General features: G+C 43.7%; 1 protein-coding gene across 6 annotated transcripts in view; it reads left to right on the top strand.

Moving 5' to 3' along the window:
• The window catches only part of LOC110531982 (protein bicaudal D homolog 2), a 73,944-nt gene that overhangs the window by 12,332 nt on the left and 38,069 nt on the right, over positions 1-23,543 (top strand). Inside the window, exon 1 of one of the 6 annotated variants that reach the window (XM_036987908.2) lies at positions 7,004-7,154. The exons of the other annotated variants lie outside the window; for them this stretch is intronic. The gene's annotated coding sequence lies outside the window, so the exon portion shown is untranslated. Of the gene's footprint in view, positions 1-7,003; positions 7,155-23,543 lie in introns of those variants that run through there. 6 annotated transcript variants of the gene reach the window in all.

Here is a 23,543-nt window from a genome sequence, read left to right as displayed (position 1 = left end):
AGGCACAGTCGTCCAACGATTGTGCTTTTTACGCAAATGGGGTTGAGGTCAGAGCTCTGTGCACACCAGTCAAGTTCTTCCACAATGATCTCTATAAATAATTTCTGTATGGACCTCGCTTTGTGCACGGAGGCATTGTGATGCTGAAACAGAAAGAGGCCTTCCCCAAACTATGGCATTGAAAAGGACCTTCCCCAAATCATGGCATTGCGCATGGTGATCTTAGGCTTGATGGAAACCCATGGCCGAAGCACCAGACGAACAGTTCTTGTGCTGACGTTGCTTCCAGAGCCATTTTGGAACTCGGTAGTGAGTGTTACATGCTTCAGCACTCAGGGGTCCCATTCTGTGAGCTTGTGTGGCCTACCACTTCGCGGCTGAGCCATTGTTGCTCCTAGACGATTCCACTTCACAATAACAGCACTTACAGTTGACCGGGGCAGCTCTAGCAGGGCAGACATTTGATGAACTGATTTGTTGGAAATGTGACATCCTATGACGGTGCCACGTTGATAGTCTCTGAGCTATTCGGTAAGGCCATTCTATTGTTAATATTTGTCTATGGAGATTGCATGGCTGTGTGCTTGATTTTTATACACCTTTCAGAAATGGGTGTGGCTGAAATTGCTGAATCCACTAATATAGTGTACTTCCGGAAGGAGTCCTTCTCTAGGTTTGTGTAACTTGAGTCACAGGTTCATGTCAAGGGCGGCCCTTGTGAATCTGGTGTAACTACAATCATTTGGACCGAGTGACCATATGGTGGCTTGGATTGTACAAACAAAAAGATCCCCATCTCACCCAAATTTGAATATGACCAACTTCTGTTAAAGCTTAATAACTTTAAGGCCTTTTGTTTCTTCCCTCAATGATGGATGAAGGATCAGCAGGCTGTATTCATCACAGATCAAGCATATGTTTGGGTGTTTAAGTCTGAGGTACTGTACAGTGAAGGGCTTTGGGTTGTTTGTTGGCTGTATTGAAATAGGAGCTGCGGGTTAGTGAAGCAGTCCACAGGGCCAAGGTGATGTAGGAGGGGGAACAGCTGTGTTTGTTTCCCTTCAGTTATGAGGTTTGGTGTGGGTGGGTCTCTGGTTGGGAGAGGGTTAGACAAGGAAGCTGTTGAACTGTTGAACTGTTGTGACTTTGGGAGACAGCAGGCATGACATCAGCAAGGGCAAAGGTTTTGCATTTCGGGTGCTTGGTATGTCTCTCATAGCTTTCCAGGGTAGCTGTCTGTTCGATGACCTCCCTGGCCTATAGTGCAACACACATGCTGGACCCCATGTGGAGATGGACTGCCCCTTTACCATTGTATGCAGGATGATGTCATCATTGACTGCAATGGGGAGGTTTCTCGCCACGTTCAGATCAGAGATCAAGCGTCTTACCTGTGTCTCGTCATGATCCCTCTCACTGGCCAACTCTCACTGACCAACTCTCACTGACCCTGCCCTCAGTCCTGTCAGACTTGGTGTCGTAGAAGTTCCGTTTCTTTCTTTACTCACTTCAGCCACCATTTTTCTAAACATATGCCCTGTTGAGACTGCTACTTCTCTGGATGCCGCCCTAGAGTGGGTTAATTCCCGACCCGCATCTAGCCTCTCTAGTGCAGTATGAACCTCAGATTAGAGCTTTGGGCGATATTAGCTGTATTCAGCTTTCGGGGGGCATTAGCCTGAGGATAACACCAATTTGGAGTTATAAAATAAAATAAAATGTTATTAGTCACATGCGCTGAATATAACAGGTAGACCTTACAGTGAAATGCTTACTTACGAGCCCCTAACCAACAATGCAGTAAAAACAAATATGGAAAAGAATAAGAAATAAAAAATAACAAGTCATTAAAAAGCAGCAGTAAAATAAAGTGGTGATCCTAACTGACCTACGACAGGGAATTTTTACTGGGAGTAAATGTCAGGAATTGTGAAAAAATGTGTTTAAATGTATTTGGCTAAGGTGTATGTAAACTTCCGACTTCAATTGTACATGTAGGTAGAGTTATTAAGGTGACAAAGCATAGATGATAACGACAGAGAGTAGCAGCGGTGTAAAAGAGAGGAGGGGGGGCAATGCAAATAGTCTAGGTAGCCATTTGATTAGGTGTTCAGGAGTCTTATGCCTTGGGGGTAGAAACTGTTTAGAGGCCTCTTGGACCTAGACTTGGCACTCCGGTACCGCTTGCCGTGCGGTTGCAGAACCTTTTGAGGATCTGAGGACTCATGCCAAATCTTTTCAGTCTTCTGAGGGGGAATAAGTTCTGAGGGGGCGTGCTCGGTCCTCTTTTTCCTGTTGTCCACAATTTGTCTTGATCACATTGAGGGAGCACCACATGGCTAGGTCTCTGACCTCCTCCCAATAGGCTGTCTCATCGTTGTCGGTGATCAGGCCAACCACTGTTGTGTCATCGCCAAACTTAATGATGGTGTTAGAGTCGTGCCTGGCCGTGCAGTCATGAGTGAACAGGGAGTACAGGAGGGGACTGAGCACGCACCCCTGAGGGACCCCTGTGTTGAGGATCAGTGTAGCGGATGTGTTGTTACCTACCCTTACCACTTGGGGGTGGCCCATCAGGAAGTCCAGGATCCAGTTGCAGAGGGAGGTGTTTAGTCCCAGGGTCCTTAGCTTATTGATTAGCTTTGAGGGCACTATGGTGTTGAACGCTGAGCTGTAAACAATGAATAAATAGCGTTCTCACATAGGTGTTCCTTTTGTCCAGTTGGGAAAGGGCACTGTGGAGTGCAATAGAGATTGCATCATCTGTGGATCTGTTGGGGCGGTATGCAAATTGGAGTGGGTCTACGGTTTCTGGGATAATGGTGTTGATGTGTGCCATGAACAGCCTTTCAAAGCACTTCATGCTATGGGTCGGTAGTCATTTAAGTAGGTTACCTTAGCGTTCTTGAGCACAGGCTGCTTCAAACATGTTAGTATTACAGACTCAGACAGGGAGAGGTTGAAAATGTCAATGAAGACACTTGCCAGTTGGTCAGCGCATGCTCGGAGTACACGTCCTGGTAATCCGTCTGTCCCTGCGACCTGTTTAATGGTCTTACTCACATCGGCTGCGGGGAGCGTGATCACACAGTCCTCCGGAACAGCATGTTTCAGTGTTATTTGCCTCAAAGCAAGCATAGAAGTAGTATAGCTCGTCTGGTAGGCTCGTGTCACTGGGCAGCTCTCAGCTGTGCAAGCCCTGCCACATCCGATGAGCGTCAGAGCTCGATGTAGTACGATTCGATCTTAGTCCTGTATTGATGCTTTGCCTGTTTGATGGTTTGTCGGTGGGGATAGTGGGATTTCTTATAAGCTTCCGGGTTAGAGCCCCACTCCTTGAAAGCGGCAGGTCAAGCCTTTAGCTCAGTGCGGATGTTTGCTGTAATCCATGGCTTCTGGTTTGGGTATGTAAGTACGGTCACTGTGGGGACGATGTCATCGATGCACTTATTGATGAAGCCAATGACTGAGGTGGTGTACTCCTCAATGCCATCGGAGGAATCCCGGAACATATTCCAGTCTGTGCTAGCAAACAGTCCTGTAGCTTAGCATCTGCTTCATCTAACCACTTTTTTAATGATCTAATCACTGGTGCTTCCTGCTTTTGTTTTTGCTTGTTAGCAGGTATCAGGAGGATAGAATTATGGTCAGATTTGACAAATGGAGGGCGAGGGAGAGCTTTGTATGAGTCTCTGTGTGTGAAGTAAAGGTGTTCCTGAGTTTTTTTCCCTCTGGTTGCACATTTAACATGCTGATAGAAATTTGGTAAAACGGATTTAAGTTGCTCTGCATTGAAGTCCCCGGCCACTAGGAGCGCTGCCTCTGGGTGAGAGCGTTTTCTTGTTTGCTTATGGCAGAATACAGTTTATTCAATGCTGTCTTACTGCCAGCCAGAGTCTGTGGTGGTATGTAAACAGCTATGAAAAATACAGATGAAAACTCTCTAGGTAGATAGTGTGATCTACAGCTTATCATGAGATACTCTACCTCAGGCGAGCAATATCTTGAGACTTTCTTAGATATCGTGGACCAGCTGTTATTTACAAAAGTACGTAGTACATAATACATAATAATACATACATACATAAATACATAATACATCCTCACCCACCCGGAGTACCCTTGGGATTCAGGAGGGCACAAATAGCCAAAATGTGTGTGATCTTACTACTATTGGCAATGTGTGTTTGTGTGTGTGGAATAGTGATTACTTGTTTGGACATTAGATTGAGGCAGCTCTGAATTAATTAATCCAGTCACAGTGCATTAAGAGTAGCAGTACGGTGGCCCAGCAGGGTCATTTTTCCACTTCTGTTAGTGGAGCACTATAGCCAGATCAGCCTATAAGTAGAGGATGAGGTCATCATCGTTGGACTGAGGTCCTCTGTCACGACTCCAAACAGAAGAGCTCTGGTCTCTATGTATACGGCTGACGTTCTCCTGCCTCGTCCACTCATCACCTTCATTAACCTGTTGCGACGAGCAATCCCGTATCCGGGAGCGTAATTATAGCCTCAAGCTCATTACCATAACGCAATGTTAACTATTCATGAAAATCGCAAATGAAATGAAATAAATATATTGGCTCACAAGCGTAGCCTATTGTTAACAACACTGTCATCTCAGATTTTCAAAAAATGCTTTTCAACCATAGCTACACAAGCATTTGTGTAAGAGTATTGATAGCCTAGCATTCAGCAGGCAACATTTTCACAAAAACAAGAAAAGCATTAAAATAAAATAATTTACCTTTGAAGAACTTCGGATGTTTTCAATGAGGAGACTCAGTTAGATCGCAAATGTTCAGTTTTTCCAAAAATATTATTTGTGTAGGAGAAATCGCTCCATTTTGTTCATCACGTTTGGCTAAGAAAAAAAACAGAAAATTCAGTCATTACAACGGCAAACTTTTTTTCCAAATTAACTCCATTATATCGACAGAAACATTGCAAACGTTGTTTAGAATCAATCCTCAAGGTGTTTTTCACATATCTATTCGATGATAAATCACTCGTGGCAGTTTGAACAAAATGGAAAAATGCACGCACCTGGAGATTACGCAATGGTTTCGACGGAGGACACCGAGCGGACACCTGGTAAATGTAGTCTCTTATGGTCAATTTTCCAATGATATGCCTACAAATACGTCACAATGCTGCAGACACCTTGGGGAAACGACAGAAAGTGTAGGCTCATTCCTTGCGCATTCACAGCCATATAAGGAGACATTGGAACACAGCGCATTCAAAATCTGGCTCACTTCCTGTATGAAATTTCATCTTGGTTTCGCCTGTAGCATTAGTTCTGTGGCACTCACAGACAATATCTTTGCAGTTTTGGAAACGTCAGAGTGTTTTCCTTCCAAAGTTGTCAATTATATGCATAGTCGAGCATCTTTTCGTGACAAAATATTTTGTTTAAATGGGAACGTTTTTCATCCAAAAATGAAATACTGCCCCCAGAGGTTCAAGAGGTTAATTCCTCAACACAAATCACCCGATGTTTCTGCGCTAGCACTATATGGCTGATTCAAATAATCAAAGCTTGATGGTGAGTTGTTGATTTGAATCAGCTGTTTAGTGCTAGGGCAAAAAGCAAAACGTGCATCCAGGTGGGGACCCCTGATTTAGTAGACGCTCTTATCCAGAGTGCATACATTTTCATACTTTTCCGTACTGGTTCCCCGTCAGAATCAAAACCGGAACTCTGGCGTTGCAAGCACCATGCTCTGCCAACTGAGCCACACAGGACTCCTGCGTCCACTCCTTCCCCTCTCCTCCTCCTCCTCTCCTATCCTCCTCCCTATCCTGTTAATCTTTATTTCTCTGTCATCATATTAAGTCCGTTTCTCAACTAGCTGATTAGGCTAGACGTTTTGTCTTCACCACAGAATGTATTCTTCAGCACATTTTGTATCCAACTGGTATTTCTTAATTGTCTCTCTGTAATGTGTCCTGGATCACAACGATTGTGCTGAGGATGATTATTATGCCTATTCTGAGAGAGAAAGGCTAGTTAGTCCACAGGAGGTTGGTGGCCCCTTAATTGGGGAGAAGGGGCTCGTGGTAATGGCTGGAGCGGAATCAGCGTAATGGTATCAAATAGATTGAACACAGGGTTTCCTTGTGTTTTGATGCCCTTCAATTTGCTCCATTACAGCCATTATTATGAGCCATCCTCACCTTAACAACCTCCACTGAGTTAGTCCCATGACTTTCGCTGGTGTTCGGCGAGCCACTGGGTACTTTTAGATTCACTTACCGATACGTACGATCTGCACTATACTAACTCACTGAGAGAAGTGACCCAAGTCACTTGGTTGTGTAGTGATTCTGTTCTCCACCTGGCAAAGAGTAAATGCCTATCAGTGCTTAGGTTGGTTACGTGACACTGTTTCTCCAAACGTGTGTGTTATATAAACGTGTGTGTGTGTGTTGTATAAACGTGTGTGTCTTCTCCTGACTCCCGCCTGCATTGTTCCTTTTATTAGAGTGTGTGGATTAATTCTATCATCGGATCCCCCTCAAACTCTGTTTAAGCTCTCTGCCAAGTGCTCCAGCCAACCTGAGATACAGTAGTTTAGTTTACACCCACACACCCTAACCGATACAGGGAAACAGATAGCCTTACACCCTACCACACTCCTACACTCTTGTTGTGAGCAACACTATACCTTCCCTCTCCCTGTTCTGTGATTTTTTTAGGCCTTTAACACATGACTTAGGATCATGTCCCTACTTCAGAGCCAAACAACAAGACATGTTTCTTGCCCCCAGCCCTCCTCAGAAGTTAAGGGCAGAAAGGTAAGGCCATACAGCAAGGGCAGCTCTAGACAATGGTATTATAGTCATCTCACCCCTGCTTGGCCTCCTCACTCTGAACCAGTGCCATCTTGAATCTGACTCCCAGGCCGCCCCCTTTCCCTCAGCAAGCTCCCTAATGCTCTCCACAGCTCCTTCCCTCTATTGAATTACAGTCCAGCGTTGTATCCTGTTTACCGTTCACAGCCCTAGCTGGGTATTAATAGGAGGCCGGAAGCAGCTGAAATATGACTCTATGGACCAGACCGGACGTCTTTGAGAGAATAGGAGAGACGGAGCAGAGGCAAAGAGTTCAATTAAAAGCCAACCACCTTTGTGTTTTCAAGACTGAAGGTGGGTGTTTATGGAAGAAATGTGTTTGTTTCCTCTTAGTGGGGTGTCTCCTGTCCTGCCAAGGAAATGGAGGATACCCACCCCTCTGAGCTGACTCTGTGACACTGACTCTGTGACATGGACAGGTGGACCAGTGTCATTATCAGCATTCACTAAGCTCTTCTAATCTAACACACATGTACGCACGCTCTAGTGAATACGTGTGAATACGCTACTGACTTGGCTATTACACTTGCGCTCAGTGCTACATTTTCTTAAAACTGCATTGTTGGTTAAGGGCTTGCAAGTAAGCATTTCACTGTAAGTTCTACCTGTTGTATTCGGCGCATGTGAGAAATACAATTTGATTTGATTTGAGATGGGATCTGCCTCCCCTCCTGAGCCTCTCCCCTAGAAGAACACCCCCAGGGCGTATTGGGGAAGAATTGGCCCCGAGGGTGTATGAGAGAACCCCTTGGGGTACGGGAGGGGGTAGAGTTACCCTACACAAATTAGCATAATACAGAGCGCAGGAATAAGGATTTTATGGCATAAGTAGACAGATGGTGGATGCCCCCCCCCCCCCACACACACACACACACGAACACACAGGCATGACCAGCCTCATCCCTATCTTCAATCGAGGGTCTCCGACACAGGAAGGTGTCTGACTCGGTGATCTACCCATCCATCCATCTTACACTGCAGTCTGCAGCTGACTATTTGCTCTGCCATGTAGAAGACCTCGGGTGCAGTGGGAGTATAGTGTATCAAGGTAGGTCCAAGGTCTGCCTTCAGGAGCTTTTTGATTGGTTTGTGGGTCTGATGGTACAGCCTAGAGGAAATAGTCAATAGATATTATTGTTCCCTGTAAAAATGTGTTTTGACACCCTCCTCTTCAGCTCTGCTATAATTGTCAGCCGTGTCCACTTGTGATTATCATGAAGTGGCCTTTCCTCTCCACTCCTCTTGTCTATATTCATTTTACCACAGGGTTTGATTTAGAGCCTCTCATCATGAAGTAGCCTAGATTGAATAGGTCCCCTCTCTACTCTGTCTCTGGAGTCCACACCACACTACCACACCCAGTTCTTCCGGGCCACCCTCTCATTCCAGGCTCTCGCTCTCGTCAAGAGAGGTCCCCCACTCCCCCCCCCCACCATCCCTCTCCCCTGCCTCCCCAGGCCCTCAGTGAAAGTAGGCCAGTGGGTCTGGGCCCCTTCTCACTCTCCTTATACCTCCCCCTTTCTCCCACAGTAACCCCTTCTCCATGCCTTGGTGACTCACACACTAGTAGGGTGGGTGTGGGGGAGAGCGGAACCTAGTCAGGGGACCCCAGTGGACCACTGCTATATGGGCTATTGTATGTCAGACATGGATGAGGGGGGAGGCCAGGAGGGATAGAGGGAGGGCGGGGTGGTGGTAAAAAAAATGGGTGGAGCATGGGGGGGGGGGGGGGGGGGGGTAGATCAAGAACAATCACAGCAAGGGACTTGTAGACCGTGGAGGGGAATGGCAGTGGGGTTGGAGGGGGGAAGGATTGTGTGTTTTGGAAATGGGGGAAGGTAGGGGGAGATTGTAATTGGCTGTGTGCCAGTCTCTCAGGGGTCTTTGAGAAATTGGACTAAGAGATGGAGAGAGGGCAGGGCCCGATGCCAGACTTTCCTGTGGGAACGAGCCTGCTATCTTTTAGGTGTGAGGAGAATAGAGGAGAGCAAAACCCTGCTCGGTCCCATCAGTAGCCTTCTTAATGATTTTAGAGAGCCACAACTCAAAGGGGAAGTGCTTAACCATTGTTAGGCGGTGTTATAAGGGATATGTGGCCTGCATTTGCACTGTATTTCTCTCCCAAATATTTCAGTGCATTGTGTATGTTAGAGTTCAAACATATTAATGGAGGAGGCCTAATGCTAAGATATCGATCGTTTGTCGAAATGTCAATGCAATTCTTGGAAGTGAAGTGTCTGAAAGGCCAAATAGTGTGGTGCATATGGAACCTAGCCATTTGTCATTGTAATGTAGAATGGGAAATGCATATGACAAGGTCACGTTCAAAGCTTTGAAAATAATGCTGTCTGTCTGTCTGTCTGTCTGTCTGTCTGTCTGTCTGTCTGTCTGTCTGTCTGTCTGTCTGTCTGTCTGTGTGTGACATATTGGGTCTCATTTGGCATCCATGTTCCTCCTGACCTGAGACTTAACCCCACTGGGAGAGAGGGCAGTAACACACACACACACACACACACACACACATACAGAGAGAGAGAGAGACTGTAATTACAGCTAGTGGGAAAGGGGTCATTATTCTTCGTTCGGAGTAGGGGGCTAGCCCAAGAGACTGGGTTAGTTAGGGTGGGTGGGTTAGCAGAGAGGGAATTGGGGTGAGCGGTGGATGGGTGTGGAATGGAGGTTAAAGGCTTTGGGGTGTAAGGGGGTAGAGAGAGGTTAGGAAGGAGTTTGGAATGAGGGATGGACCAGGTGAGTGAATAGAGTCATTTTACGAGGTGGGGAGCCACAGGAAGGAGGCAAATCTGCTATATATCGGTCACAATCACTTCTCCCTCCCTCACCCCCTGATTGATTAGACATGTCTGAGTAGTGATATGAGATTGTGCTGATTTAGGAGAGTGCATTACGGTTTCATATACGATATTCATCTTGTGTAAGATAATGACTCAGATTAAATGACAGCTGGTTTTATGAATTGGAATGATATTAAAATGAGTGATATGCTGCTTTCCAAGACTGTGCTAAGTACCAGCTAAACCCCCTTCTCTACAAGCCTGACCGGAACTATGGAAGAGGAAAACAAATTGATTAAGGTCTGGGAGTTACTCCCCCTTCCCTGACCTTGGCTTTGGCAAGGGAATGCAATCACGTTTGTTTGTGTTTGTGTATGTGTGTGTGTGTGTGTGTGTGTGTGACATAAGAAAGAATGAGTCTGAGCGGAAGACTTAATACACAGAGGAGAGTTCATTCACTTCATGGATGTAGAACTGTTAATCATCATGACACTGTGACAGAGACAGTACAGACCAAAACAAACATTTAAAATCCACCAAGGAGAGGTGAGTAGATTTGGTCAGTTTGGTGAGGGGAGTTGGGGAGAAACGGAGTGTAAGGAATCAGAGCACCACATTGGTCTCTCTTTCTTTCTTTCTCTCTCTCTCTCTCTCTCTCTCTCTCTCTCACTCGGTCTTTCTCTGGCGATAGGGCAGCAGTGCTCTGAAACAGCCATCTGTGCCAGAGTGTCCCCTCTGCCAGCCTCCTCTTCCCGCCCCCGGTTCTGTCACAGTAATTGGCATGGTAACCATAACGACGGCTGTTCCCCTCGGGTGTGGGCGTGTGGATCAACGAAATATGGCCCAGACAGACAGACAGACAGACAAATCTCCCTCTGTTGAATAGCGGGGAGCGGTTAGAGCTATGGACGCCCGGCCCGGCACCAGATAAGGCTGTCTCTGCATTGCAAATCACAGAAAGTCTAAGTCCTGACTAAGCCTGCGCTGCGCTGAGCGTCTGTGATATGAGTAATTACATCAACGTCAGACACAGTCACTGATAGGGGCACCTGATGTATGGTCCATATTGGACCTTTAGAATCAGTGCTCTCCCTTTAGAGAGTTCCCTTTCCCTTTCCTCATGGTCGATAGTAGATTCAGCAGCCAAACAATAGACTGCATAAACAACCTCTAGAGGTCAGCTGCTCTCCTTATTTTCTATAGACTGATGCTTATAAACATCCTCTATATATACAGATGGTTCCTTACTATTCAATAGACTGGATTAAAACCAATACTACAAAATACAATGGGTCCCTCCCTTACTATTCAATAGACTGCGTGTAAGGCATGTATTTTTATTTTAGGGGGTGGATCAGCTGTAATATTGCAGATTGTAGCTTCCATCAGTGTAATTGTCTGCATCATTTCCAATCCTCCATATCTTTTTTTTGTAAATATTTACAGTACCAGTCAAAAGTTTGGACACATCTACTCATTTAAGGGTTTTTCTTTATTTTTACTATTTTCTACACTGTAGAATAATAGTGAAGACATCAAAACTATCAAGTAACACATGTAGTGACCAAATAAAAATATATATACATACATTTTTAAAACATATTTTCCTTTATTATTTTCCCCTAACCCTACCACTCCTCCCCTAATTGGAGTAAACTAATGAACAACAACACTTAGGCTTCTACTTCCAGCTTATACATACTATATACATTTTACAGACACAATCTATTTTACAATATTGTTTTTAGCCCTCCCCTACTTGAATTAGATCCATTGTCCTGGGTGGTGGTTCGAACAGAGTTCGGGAAAGTCGTATTCCTGGTCGTAATGTTGGTAAGTTAACGTTGCTCTTATATCCAATAGTTCTTCCCGGCTGTATGTAATAAGACTTAAGATTTCCTGGGGTAACAATGTAAGAAATAATATATAAAAAAACATAACTGCATAGTTTCCTAATAGCTCAAAGCGAGGCAACCATCTCTGTCGGCGCCATCAATGTGTGTTATCAACACTACAAAACAGTTTTGAGGTAATGCTGCAATTAGTTGGTTGTAATTTTGGGTAGAGCAGACAATTCCATATATGTTTATTAGCTGTATGTGTGACATAACTCCACCAGTCCTATTTATGATATAATTTACAAAGATTATACATTTTTTAAACATTGAATCGAAAAATAATGTTTTTTTTATCAATTAGTATATTTGAGTTTAACCACAAAAATCTGAAATTGCAACCAACTTTCTATGACTTGTTATAAAAATAGTGATATTTTGGAGATTATTTCATTTTCAAATAACCAAAAGTGAGAGGTTGTAATCTGAATTAATGTGGCATGTAAGGCATTGTTAGTTTAACCTGCCCGTTCCATATTTGTCTGTTGAGACTGGGGGAAATGAACTAAGAAAATTGCTCGGAGAAATCCGGTTCTCTCCTTTCAGTTGTGAAACTGCACCCGAGCAGAATAACAGCTTTTTTTTGTGGGGAGAAAGAAATGACACAAATATTTTTTCTCTCCCTCAGAGTTTTAACCTCCAGTGTTCTTCGTATGTAAATAAACCACTAACTCAGTTCAGATCCAAACCGTTCAGAAAACTACCTTTCCTCGTAACCCCACATATTTCTGTTATTTTGTACAAATGTTAAATATGGAACTTGGTTAATTTAGGGCAAGTGTACATTTCCCTCTGGCCTGGAATCAAAATGGCTATACTACCAACATAAAACATTCCATATCATGTAATAGGTCCTAACTGCTAAAAACCACCCACAGATAACACCTCTTTATTTAAAAAAGAGAAAGTGTTTCAGTGCAGAGCTCGGTGGATTAATGCCACATCAAGGGTAGATAATGACTGCTTTTACCCTGTAATAACACAGTACTACTGACACACTGAGCCCCAGACAGATACAGACACAGTCTCTCTCTTTCTGTGTAGTCTAATAACTGTGCAGGGTTTTGGGTCCTCCCACAACAGGTGTTTCAGTAAACTTTCAAATTATACATTCAACATTTCTTCTTGTGTTGGAGATTTGTAAAATAGAATGTGTTGTTCACAGCCTACTAACCTGGTAAAATAAGGGTTTAAAATGAAGATGAAGATTGCATGATAGCTAACACAGCTGACGTGATAGCTAACACAGCTGACGTGATAGCTAACACAGCTGACGTGATAGCTAACACAGTTGACGTGATAGATAACACAGCTGACGTGATAGCTAACACAGCTACTAGGAGTATATTCAAGGAATAAAAAAGGAAGCCCTATGATTCTCTTCAAACCCATCTGACGATGGCACTAATCAGATTGAAGTGGATAGTCTGATAGCCACAGAAGTCTATTCCCAGTGATGAGAGGAGACATCACAGCACGTTGGTGGCACCTTAATTTGGGAGGACTGGCTCGTGGTAATGGCTGGAGTGGAATCAAATCAAATCAAATGTTATTTGTCACATGTGCTTCGGCAAACTAACAATGCCTTACATGCCACATTAATTCACATTAATCTCTCACTTTTGGTTATTTGAAAATGAAATAATCTCCAAAATATCACTATTTTTATAACAAGTCATAGAAAGTTGGTTGCAATTTCAGATTTTTGTGGTTAAACTCAAATATACTAATTGATAAAAAAAAACGTTATTTTTCAATTCAATGTTTAAAAAATTTATAATATTTGTAAATTATATCATAAATAGGACTGGTGGAGTTACAGTATGTCACACATACAGCTAACAAACATATATGGAATTGTCTGCTCTACCCAAAATTACAGCCAACTAATTGCAGCATTACCGCAAAACTGTTTTATAGTGTTGATAACACTATAAAACATTTTTGCGGTAATGCTGCAATTAGTTGGTTGTAATTTGATGGCGCCGACAGAGATGGTTGCCTCGCTTTGAGCTCTTAGGAAACTATGCAGTTCTGTTTTTTTTTATGTGTTAGAACTATTGAAGAACTATTGGATATAAGAGCAACGTTAACTTATCAAAATTACGACCAGGAATACGACTTTCCCGAAGCGGATCCTCTGTTCGAACCACCACCCAGGACAATGGATCTAATTCATGTAGTCGACACAAAACAACAGCTCCGCAGAAGGGGCAGACGAAGCGGCCACCTGGTCAGGCTCCGTAGACGTGCACATTGCCCACCGCTCTCGAGTATACTACTAGCCAATGTCCAGTCTCTTGACAACAAGGTAGACAAAATTCCAGAGAGACATCAGAGATTGTAAAATTCTCTCTTTCACGGAAACATGGCTCTCTCGGGATATGTTGTCGAAATCGGTTCAGCCACCAGGCTTCTCCATGCATCGAACCGACAGAGATCAACACCACTCTGGGAAGAGGAAGGGCGGGGGTGTATGCTTGATGATTAACGACTCATGGTGTAATCATCACTGGACTATATGCAAACTGGAAACCATATATCCTGAGGCAGAATTTATTGTAGCTGGGGCAAATTTGAGAACAAGGCTACCTAAATTCTACAACAGCTACTGGTACAGGTACAACCTTACAGTGAAATGCTTACTTACAAGCCCTTAACCAACAATGCAGTTTTAGGAAAAATACCAACAAAAAAATAGAAATAAAAGTAATTAATGAGCAGCAGTAAAATAACAATAGCGAGGCTATATACAGCGGGTACCGGTACAGAGTCACTGGTTAGTCGAGGTAATTGAGGTAATATGTATGTAGAGTTATTAAAGTGACTATGCATAGATAATAAACAGAGAGTAACAGCAGCAAATAGTCTGGGTAGCCATTTGATTAGATGTTCAGGAGTCTTATGGCTTGGGGGTAGAAGCTGTTTAGAAGCCTCTTGGACCTAGACGCTCCGGTACCGCTTGCCGTGCGGTAGCAGAGAGAACAGTCTATGACTAGGGTGGCTGGAGTCTTTGGCAATTTTTAGGGTCTTCCTCTGACACCACCTGGTATAGAGGTCCTGGATGGCAGGAAGCTTGGCCCCAGTGATGTACTGGGCCGTATGCACTACCCTCTGTATGCCTTGCAGTCGGAGGCCGAGCAGTTGCCATACCAGGCAGTGATGCAACCAGTTAGGATGCTCTCGATAGTGCAGCTGTAGAACCTTTTGAGGATCTGAGGACCCATGCTAAATCTTTCAGTCTCCCGAGGGGGAATAGGTTTTGTTGTGCCCTCTTCACGACTGTCTTGGTAAGCTTGGAACATGTTAGTTGGTTGGAGATGTGGACACCAAGGATCTTGAAGCTCTGAACCTGCTCCACTACAGCCCCTGCTCCACTACAGCTCCGTTCACCATTCGGTCCTCCTTTTCCTGTAGTCCACAGTCATTTCCTTTGTCTTGAGAATGTTGAGGGAGAGGTTGTTGTCCTGGCACCCCACGGCCAGGTCTCTGACCTCCTCCCTATAGGCTGTCTCGTCGTTGTCGGTGATCAGGCCTACCACTGTTGTGTCATCAGGCAAACTTAATGATGGTGTTGGAGTGGAATGGTATCAAATACATCCAACACATGGTTTCCTGGTGTTTAATACCATTCCATTCGCTCCGTTCCAGCCATTATTATGAGCTGTCCTCCCCTCAGCAGCCTCCTTTGCATCATAGATATACACTGTAGGCTGTTTTTCTGTCAGCCGTGTAAAGGGCCTCCTAAGTCGGAATAGCAGGGCATTCTAGCGCAGAGACTTTGCAGAGAGGTGTGTGGGTGTGTGTGTGTTAGGGGGTTCTCATTTCTGCAACCTCTCTCTCTGCCTCTGGCGTTCTCCATCTAGCATTACCCTCCTGCCCTGGAGCTGTACACTCTCTCGGGCCTAGTAGTTGTTTCTTAGGGGTTGAAGTTTAGATTCAAGCCCTCAAGTCTTTCAAAAGTTTAGTCTCATGCTGAGCAGAGGAAAACACAAAAACACTCTGATCCCCAACCAGAAAAAAAACCTTATTCTGCCGAGCTATTTTCCTATTGTGTGCCTGTGAGTTTAGTTTTGTGTGTGTTTGCGAGTTGTCTAACCTCTCACACACTGCTCCCTAGGCTCTTTGGTGTAGTATTCCTTCCCTTCAGTGTGTGTGCTGAACCTCAGCAGCAGTGAGAAGTCTGAACACTATCCTCTCTCTGGAGGCATGGGGTACCAGGTGCTGCAGTACACCTGACTGGAGGGCAAATAGGAAAAAGGAAAATACGCAATAGCTTGTGTGTGTGTGTGTGTGTGTGTGTGTGTGAAAAGTCCAGTGGCTCTGTTCTGTGCAGATAATCAATATGGCTTTCTGCTAGACCAAAGCTAATGTCTTTACCTCCGTTTCCCTAACTTTATTCTTCCCTTCCTCTCTTCCCTCTCCCCCCACCTCTTTCTTTTTAAATATATTTTTTTATCCCCCTTGCTTCTCTGTTCCTTCCCTCCCTCTCTTCGCTCTCTGAAATTATGATTCTCATTCTGAAATAGTTCCAGTGTAGTGAAGGGCCTAGTCGTTAATCAGATCGTCACCTTTTATCTCCTGTTAGATGACTCATGCCTGGATCTGCTGAGAGTTGGAGGGAAAATACAGTATGTTACTTGGGTTCTATCTGATGATTCTGCATGTAGAACAAGGCCCATTTCTCACGGTAACATAGCCCAGATCACATTTTCATGTGTGACATGATGAGAGCCTACTGTAGGTGTTCCGTGATTAGGGAGATGAGGTTTGAACTATAGGGAAAGAAAACTGATGTGAGGAATCCACTTTTCACATCTCTCTCTCTCTCTCTCTCTCTCTGTAGAAGAGCTGAAGAGGCTCATTCAGTGAGGGGTGGTAATTAGCTCTCCGTCACTCATTTACACTCTGTCATTGGCTTTGAGATCACTGTGGCACATCAACCGCCAGTGCCACTGTCCTCTAGGTAAATTATTAGCAGAGGCACACAAACACACGTGAAGGGCTTGACATTCCTGACCAAGGCTATGTAGATGTAGATAAGGGAAAACGCTGGGTCAGCGTTTAGAAATCGAAATGTCCTCAGATGCGGTTAGAGGGAGTAAGTGGATGTGAGAGAGAGCCTCCAGTGCTAGGTCAGTGTGTGTCTGTCCGGCCGTGTCCGTGTGTCCACGTTATGAAGAGCACACTGGGAGATATCCATAATTGTGAGCATTTGATGATGGCCGCTAAATATAGAAACTGCACTGTGAGAGGTAGAGCTCTGTGAGAGGTAGAGAATAAAACTGCACTGTCTGTGCAGTGGCCCGTGAATGAGAGGGGGAGAGAGAGGGAGGGAGAATTGTTCTGTTTTACTGCAGGAGGCTCTCTCGCGCCATGTGTGGTGCGATTCAGAAGTCAGGAATAACCGTTGAGTGTTCTTTTATTTTTTTGTAACCTCCCCTGCTCGGACGACCTTCAACACTCAACAGTCGTCACTGAGCTGAGGCACTGCATAGGCATGCAGGGTCAAGGTACTGATTATCATCAGCTGTGTGACTGCCTGTCTGAGTAACCATTACAGGCCTCTCTGATAGTATGACACAACTGCTTCTGCATGCCAGAGCTGGGAGTGTCGTGTGAGTTTGAATGTTTCAGTGTTGGTAACTGTATCATCTACAGAGAGTCTTGTGGTTGAAAGAAATGTTTAACTGTGAGTCAGTGTTTTTGTTTCCATAGTCATTGTAGACCTAGTTGAAGTTCATAGTATGTTTTTCTTTAAAACTGTGTGGTGCTGATCCAAAGGTCTCTGCTATCTCTCTCACGTTTCTGGGCTGTAATGCGGGTGGTGGTGGCGCCCTTGTGGGTGTGTTGTGCGCCCTGCCAGTGTGGTATTGCCCAGTGAGCGTGCCCAATCCTGTCCTATCTGAAACAGCCAGGGTGCGTACCATTCTTTTAGCTATCAGAATCTGGCACAGAGATACTATCACATTGAACAGTCTTTAGTTTGTTGTTGAGCTTGTGACGCCCATGCAATGTCTGTGTTATTTCCTGCAGTACTGCAGTGTGTTTGTGTTGTGTGTGCTGACTGGCTACTCTCTATATCTGTATGCTACTGACATCCATCCCTTCCAATTCAAGATTGCAATGCAGGGGCCAGATAACTCCTCTCTCTGGTCATTAGCTACCTCACTGTGTGTCGTATGACATTACGAAAAGTCTAGCGCTCTACTGTCTGGTTCCAAACAAAGACTTTGGCATTTTCTCTGCCTTTCTCTGTCTTTTTCTTCTCTCTCTCTCCCACTGTTTTTCATCCAGGGCCATTTTGTTTTCTGTTTGTTTGTGATGGTAAATGGGGGGAATGCAGTGTGGGGTTAAAATGGAGTTTAAGGGGTCAGATTATCACAAGGTCAGAGGTTGGAGGAAGCGGATCAAAATCCAAATGGGATTGATCATGATAGAATGGGCTCTTAATAGGGTTTGGTCCTGAGGCTATGTATGTTAAAAAAAAACTATCTGGCATCGATTAGTTCACCATAGGCCTTTCTCAGTGGACCGCAGTAGTGTACGCACGCACGCACACACACACACACACACACGCGCGCACACACACACACACACACACACACATACCAAGAAGCAGAGAACGGAGAAGATTGGGCTTATCTTCTGCTCGTTTGATCTTCTGCTTCGGAAGATCTTGCTAGATCTCTGGAGGATCTCTCCCCTCGTTCACCCACAGGGTTGGCCCTGCTCAAACCCCTCTAACAAGACGCCTGCTTCTCTCGCATCGGAACACGAGGGGGAAAATAGAATATCTCATGCGGCTGGGGTTTAGCTTGTCATCACAGGCTCAGCTTCTTAAGGTTGAAGATAACAGGTTTGGAGGAATGTGGTGTGTGAGTGTGTGGCTGGATGGGGGATGATGGTTGTTGGAGTAGAAGAACAAGGTTGAACTCTTTGACCTGACCCTCCCTTGTATCTTACTCTAACCTGCTCTCTGAGCTGATGTATAGCTTTAAGCAGGTGGTCTTTGACCAGGAGCTGTCTAGGATCATATAACAGATTTGACTGACACACACGCTAGCTCCTTTTCAGTCCTGATAGGCCTTGTCCTCTAATCAGTGACCTTTGAACCCTAACACTCTGTGCTGTCTGTATTGTCAGATTACAGGGGAATAACTATTATCAGGACACGTTCTTAACACTGACACTGAGGGGTATACACATTCTGGTGTCTTAAGGATCCACCCCTTTTTAAATATTTTCGCCTGAAATGACATACTCAAATCTAACTGCCTGTGGCTCAGGCCCTGATGCAAGGATAGGCATGTTCTTGGGACCATTTGAAAGGAAACACTTTGAAGTTCATGGAAATGTGTAAGGAATGTAGGGGAATCTACCCCAATAGTTCTGGTAAAAGATAATACAAAGACAAAAATCAACCGTTCTTTTGTATTTTTGTTGTAAATTTCTTTGAAATGCAAGAGAAAGGCCATTATGTATTATTCCAGCCCAGGTGCAATATACAGTATATGAGCAACGTTTTCGACTGATCCAATGAACCATTGCATTTCTGTTCAAAATGTTGTATCAAGACTGCCCAAATATGCCTAATTTGTTCAAAATTGTGCATTCTCCTCAAACAATAGCATGGTATTCTTTCACTGTAATAGCTACTGTAAATTGGACAGTGAATTTAAGCTTTCTGCCAATATCAGATATGTCTATGTCCTGGGAAATGTTACCTACAACCTCATGCTAATCACATTAGCCTACATTAGCTCAACCGTCCCGTGGAAGGGACACCGATCCCGAAGAAGTCCCTTAGTTCTGTTCGTTTTGACTGGTGTGAACACTATCTTCAATTGGAAGCCCACTAAACAATGCACCATGGTTCGCTCAGAACGGGCGGTCTTGGTCCGGTTCAGTTCGTACCGTGGTGCGGTTCGCTGCAGGTGAGAACGCAGTCCGAACCAAACACAGTCATGCCTTATTATTGGTCGTTTGATGAAATGCATGCAGCATCATAACCTGCCATCTCTGAAAAAACATTCCGTGGGTAGCAGCAGCATTTATTAGCTCAACCGATGCAGATTATGGGAGACGGAGGCTATTCTGTGGATAGACTATTCACGTCGCAGTTAGAGCAGCTATTGCGCTGCATCCTCCTGCATGTTGTTGGAAGACCAGAGCGAAAGTAATATAAAGATTGGGACACACAACTGATGCTTCATGTTAATCATACATGGATCTAACGTGAGCATTTTTTGTCCAATAATGACTTCATGGGCACATGATTTTGTTAAGGAAATTTTGTTTGTTTAGCATTTGGCAACCGGGAAAACTACAGCACCAGTCAAAAGTGTGGACCCACCTACTCATTCAAGGGTTTTTCTTTATTTTTACTATTTTCTACATTGTATAATAATAGTGAAGACATCACAACTATGAAATAACACATATGGAAACATGTAGTAACCAAAAAAGTGTTTAACAAATCCAAATCTATTTTCAATTTGATATTCTTCAAAGTAGCCACCCTTTGCCTTGATGACAGCTTTGAAAACTCTTGGCATATGTGGGAACTCCTTCAGAGGAGTTGAGAGAATGCCAAGAGTGTGCAACGACATTATAAAATCCATGTACACAAATAACAAGTGTGTAATTAAATTTGGCAAAACACAAAATTAGGTGGAAACTGAACTGCACTTCCGAACCTCCTCCTAAATGTATGACCATATTGTCATACCATACCATTGTCGTCGTTTTAAATACGAATTTGTTCTTAACTGACTTGCCTAGTTAAATAGGTTCAATTTAAAATTACCACAAAAAAATACACAAACCCACAAAGAATTTTGGTAAACTCCCATATCTATTGGGTGAAATACCACAGTGTGCCATCACAGCAGCAAGATTTGTGATCTCTTGCCACAAGAAAAGGGCAACCAGTGAAAAACAAACACCATTGTAAATATAACCTATATTTATGTGTATTTATTTTCCTTTTTGTACTTTAACTATTTGCACATCATTACAACACTGTATAGATACTGTACATAATATGACATTTGAAATATCTTTATTCTTTTGGAATTTTTGGAAGTGTAATGTTTCATATTTTATTGTTTATTTCACTTTTGTTTATTATTTATTTCACTTGCTTTGGCAATATAAACATACATTTACCATGCCAATAAAGCCCTTAAATTGAATTGAATTGAAAAATTGAGAGAGCGAGAGAGAGAAGCAGACAGAGAGAGAGAGGAAGATCAGAGATGACACCACATCATCCCCCTCCCCAGAACATCACATGATGATGAAGCTAACTGTGATGATGTGCTTTGCTGTCTGCCTGGGGGGCCTATAGGGATCAGAACCCAGCAGGAAGTCTGGTTAGATCCATCCCATAATATATGGGCTCATTTGGAATCAGACCTTGTTGGCTTCATAGGGCCAAATCTCCAGTGGGTTCTGTCTTCTCCCATTCCCTTTCAACATGCTAGAGCTTGTAGCTCGTTTCTGCGTTACCACAAATATCCGACTGATTCATTTTCTTAAAGTCAGCTGTCACCTTCCTTACATACATATAGTTGAAGTCCGGAGTTTACATACACCTTAGCCAAATACATTAAACTCAGCTTTTCACAATTCCTGACAATTAATCCAAGAACAAATCACCTCTAGGATCACCACTTTATTTTAAGAATGTGAAATGTCAGAATAATAGTAGAGAGAATTATTTATTTCAGCTTTTATTTCTTTCATCACATTCCCAGTGGGTCAGAAGTTTACATACACTCAATTAGTATTTGCTAGCATTGCCTTTAAATTATTTAACTTGGGTGACATTATTTAAGTTGGATGAATTTCATCCCAAACCTCCTGACAGAGCTGGTGTAATTGAGTCAGGTTTTAAGGCCTCCTTGCTCGCACAGGCTTTTTCAGTTTTGGCCACACATTTTCTATAGAATTGAGGTCAGGGCTTTGTGATGGCCACTCCAATACCTTGACTTTGTTGTCCTTAAGCCATTTTGCCACAACTTTGGAAGTATGCTTGGGGTTATTGTCCATTTGGAAGACCCATTTGTGACCAAGCTTTAACTTCCTGATGTCTTGAGATGTTGCACATAATTTTCCTTTCAGGTTATGTTGATATAGGACTCGTTTTACTGTGGATTTAGATACTTTTGTACCTGTCTCCTTCTGCATCTTCACAAGGTCCTTTGCTGTTGTTCTGGGATTGATTTGCACTTTTCGCACCAACGTACGTTCATCTCTATGAGTCAGAACGCCTCCCCTTCCTGAGCGGTATGATGGCTGCGTTGTCCCATGGTGTTTATACTTACGTACTATTGTTTGTACAGATGAACGTGGTACCTTCAGGAGTTTGGAAATTGCTCCCAAGGATGAACCAGACTTGTGGAGGTCTTACAATTCTTTTTCTGAGGTCTTCGCTTGTTTCTTTTGATTTTCACATGATGTCAAGCAAAGGTAGTCATTGAAATACATCCACAGTTACACCTCCACTTGACTCAAACCATGCCAATAAGCCTATCAGAAGCTTCCAAAGCCATGACATAATTTTCTGGATTTTTACAAGCTGTTTAAAGGCACAGTCAACTTAGTGTATGTAAACTTCTGACCCACTGGAATTGTGATACAGTGAATTATAAGTGAAATAATCTGTCTGTAAACAATTGTTGGAAAAATGATCTGTGTCATGCACAAAGTATATTTACCAAAACTATAGTTTGTTAACAAGAAATTTGTGGAGTGGTTGAAAAACGAGTTTTAAGGACTCCAACCTAAGTCTATGTTAACTTCCGACGTCAACTGTATGTATGTTATCATGAATTCCTCTTTTATTAGCCATATCGCAATATGCTAATTCTCACTCACATCCTCTTACAGTTAACATATGGTGCTGCATTTAATTTTGGCTGTGTGTCAGTTGTGCCGCATTAAGTTTATGGATTGCTTGCGCTCCCCCCTCCCCATCCCCCAAAAGTTACCCCACGCATAGGGGATGAGATTAAGGGGCTTGGGTCAGCGGATTTCGGCTCGGTGCCCCCCAAGATTAGATTGATAGGGTCAGAGTCCAACCCCCCTACAATCCAGATTATAGTGATAGGATTCCCCTACTTTCTGATTGGGTTAATCCCTGCTCTTAATGACGATTTAATCAAAGAGGGGATGCGGTTGTTTTGGTGGGTTGAGCTTTGGGTGGACGGTGGCTCGTTTTGAGGTCCATGTGGTGTGTCATAGCACTCAAAGCGTGTGGATACAGTTTGTCGACGTAGTACAAGCTTGGTCATTTATCACCCGTTATGGTATCCCAAGGCCAATGCTCCACAGTGCTAGCCTGTGTGTAGATTGGTGTTTTCTAGGTGGCCTGAGATCCTTGACTCCTTTTTTCCATGCTACAGCCAGAAACCATTCCACCATTCTAGAGCCATTCCAGTCTTCCAGTGAAAGCCTACTGTTGTTCTCAGCTGGAATGTGTATCTGATCATGTTTATGCTGTCTGCTTTCCTGCAATCTCTATATCTTTCCCCATCACGTGAGATGTCCATCATGCACGAGACATGATGTCATTTTCATGCCTGGCTGTAACCCACTGAACTAGTTCTGCACAGGATTTTTTATTTGAACTCCGTCTGTAACTAGTTCAGTTTCACAAATGTCATTTTAAAGTGCAGATTTCCTTTATTCTCTAAAGCCCTCAAACTCAACTGGTTTTTTTTTCATTCTTCCCCTCTAAACAGGGACAGTGGGCTCCAGACCTTGTAGGGTAACAGTTGAATACCCCTGCTCTAAAGGAAGGATTTACTGGGATTATGTTGAAACGCAGAAAAACGACTTAATCTGGCCACAGTCACGTGCATGTGTACTGTAGAGTGTGTACTGTAGAATGTGTACTGTAGAGTGTGTACTGTATAGTGTGTACTGTATAGTGTGTACTTTATAGTGTGTACTGTAGAGTGTGTCAGGGTCAGAGAGAGAGTGAGAGG

Source organism: Oncorhynchus mykiss, chromosome 9 (assembly GCF_057628025.1).
Source record: "Oncorhynchus mykiss isolate SJ-2025 chromosome 9, ASM5762802v1, whole genome shotgun sequence".
NCBI lineage: Eukaryota > Metazoa > Chordata > Actinopteri > Salmoniformes > Salmonidae > Oncorhynchus > Oncorhynchus mykiss.
Note: the sequence above shows the minus strand (reverse complement) of the source record. Positions and strands in the feature narration are given on the sequence as shown.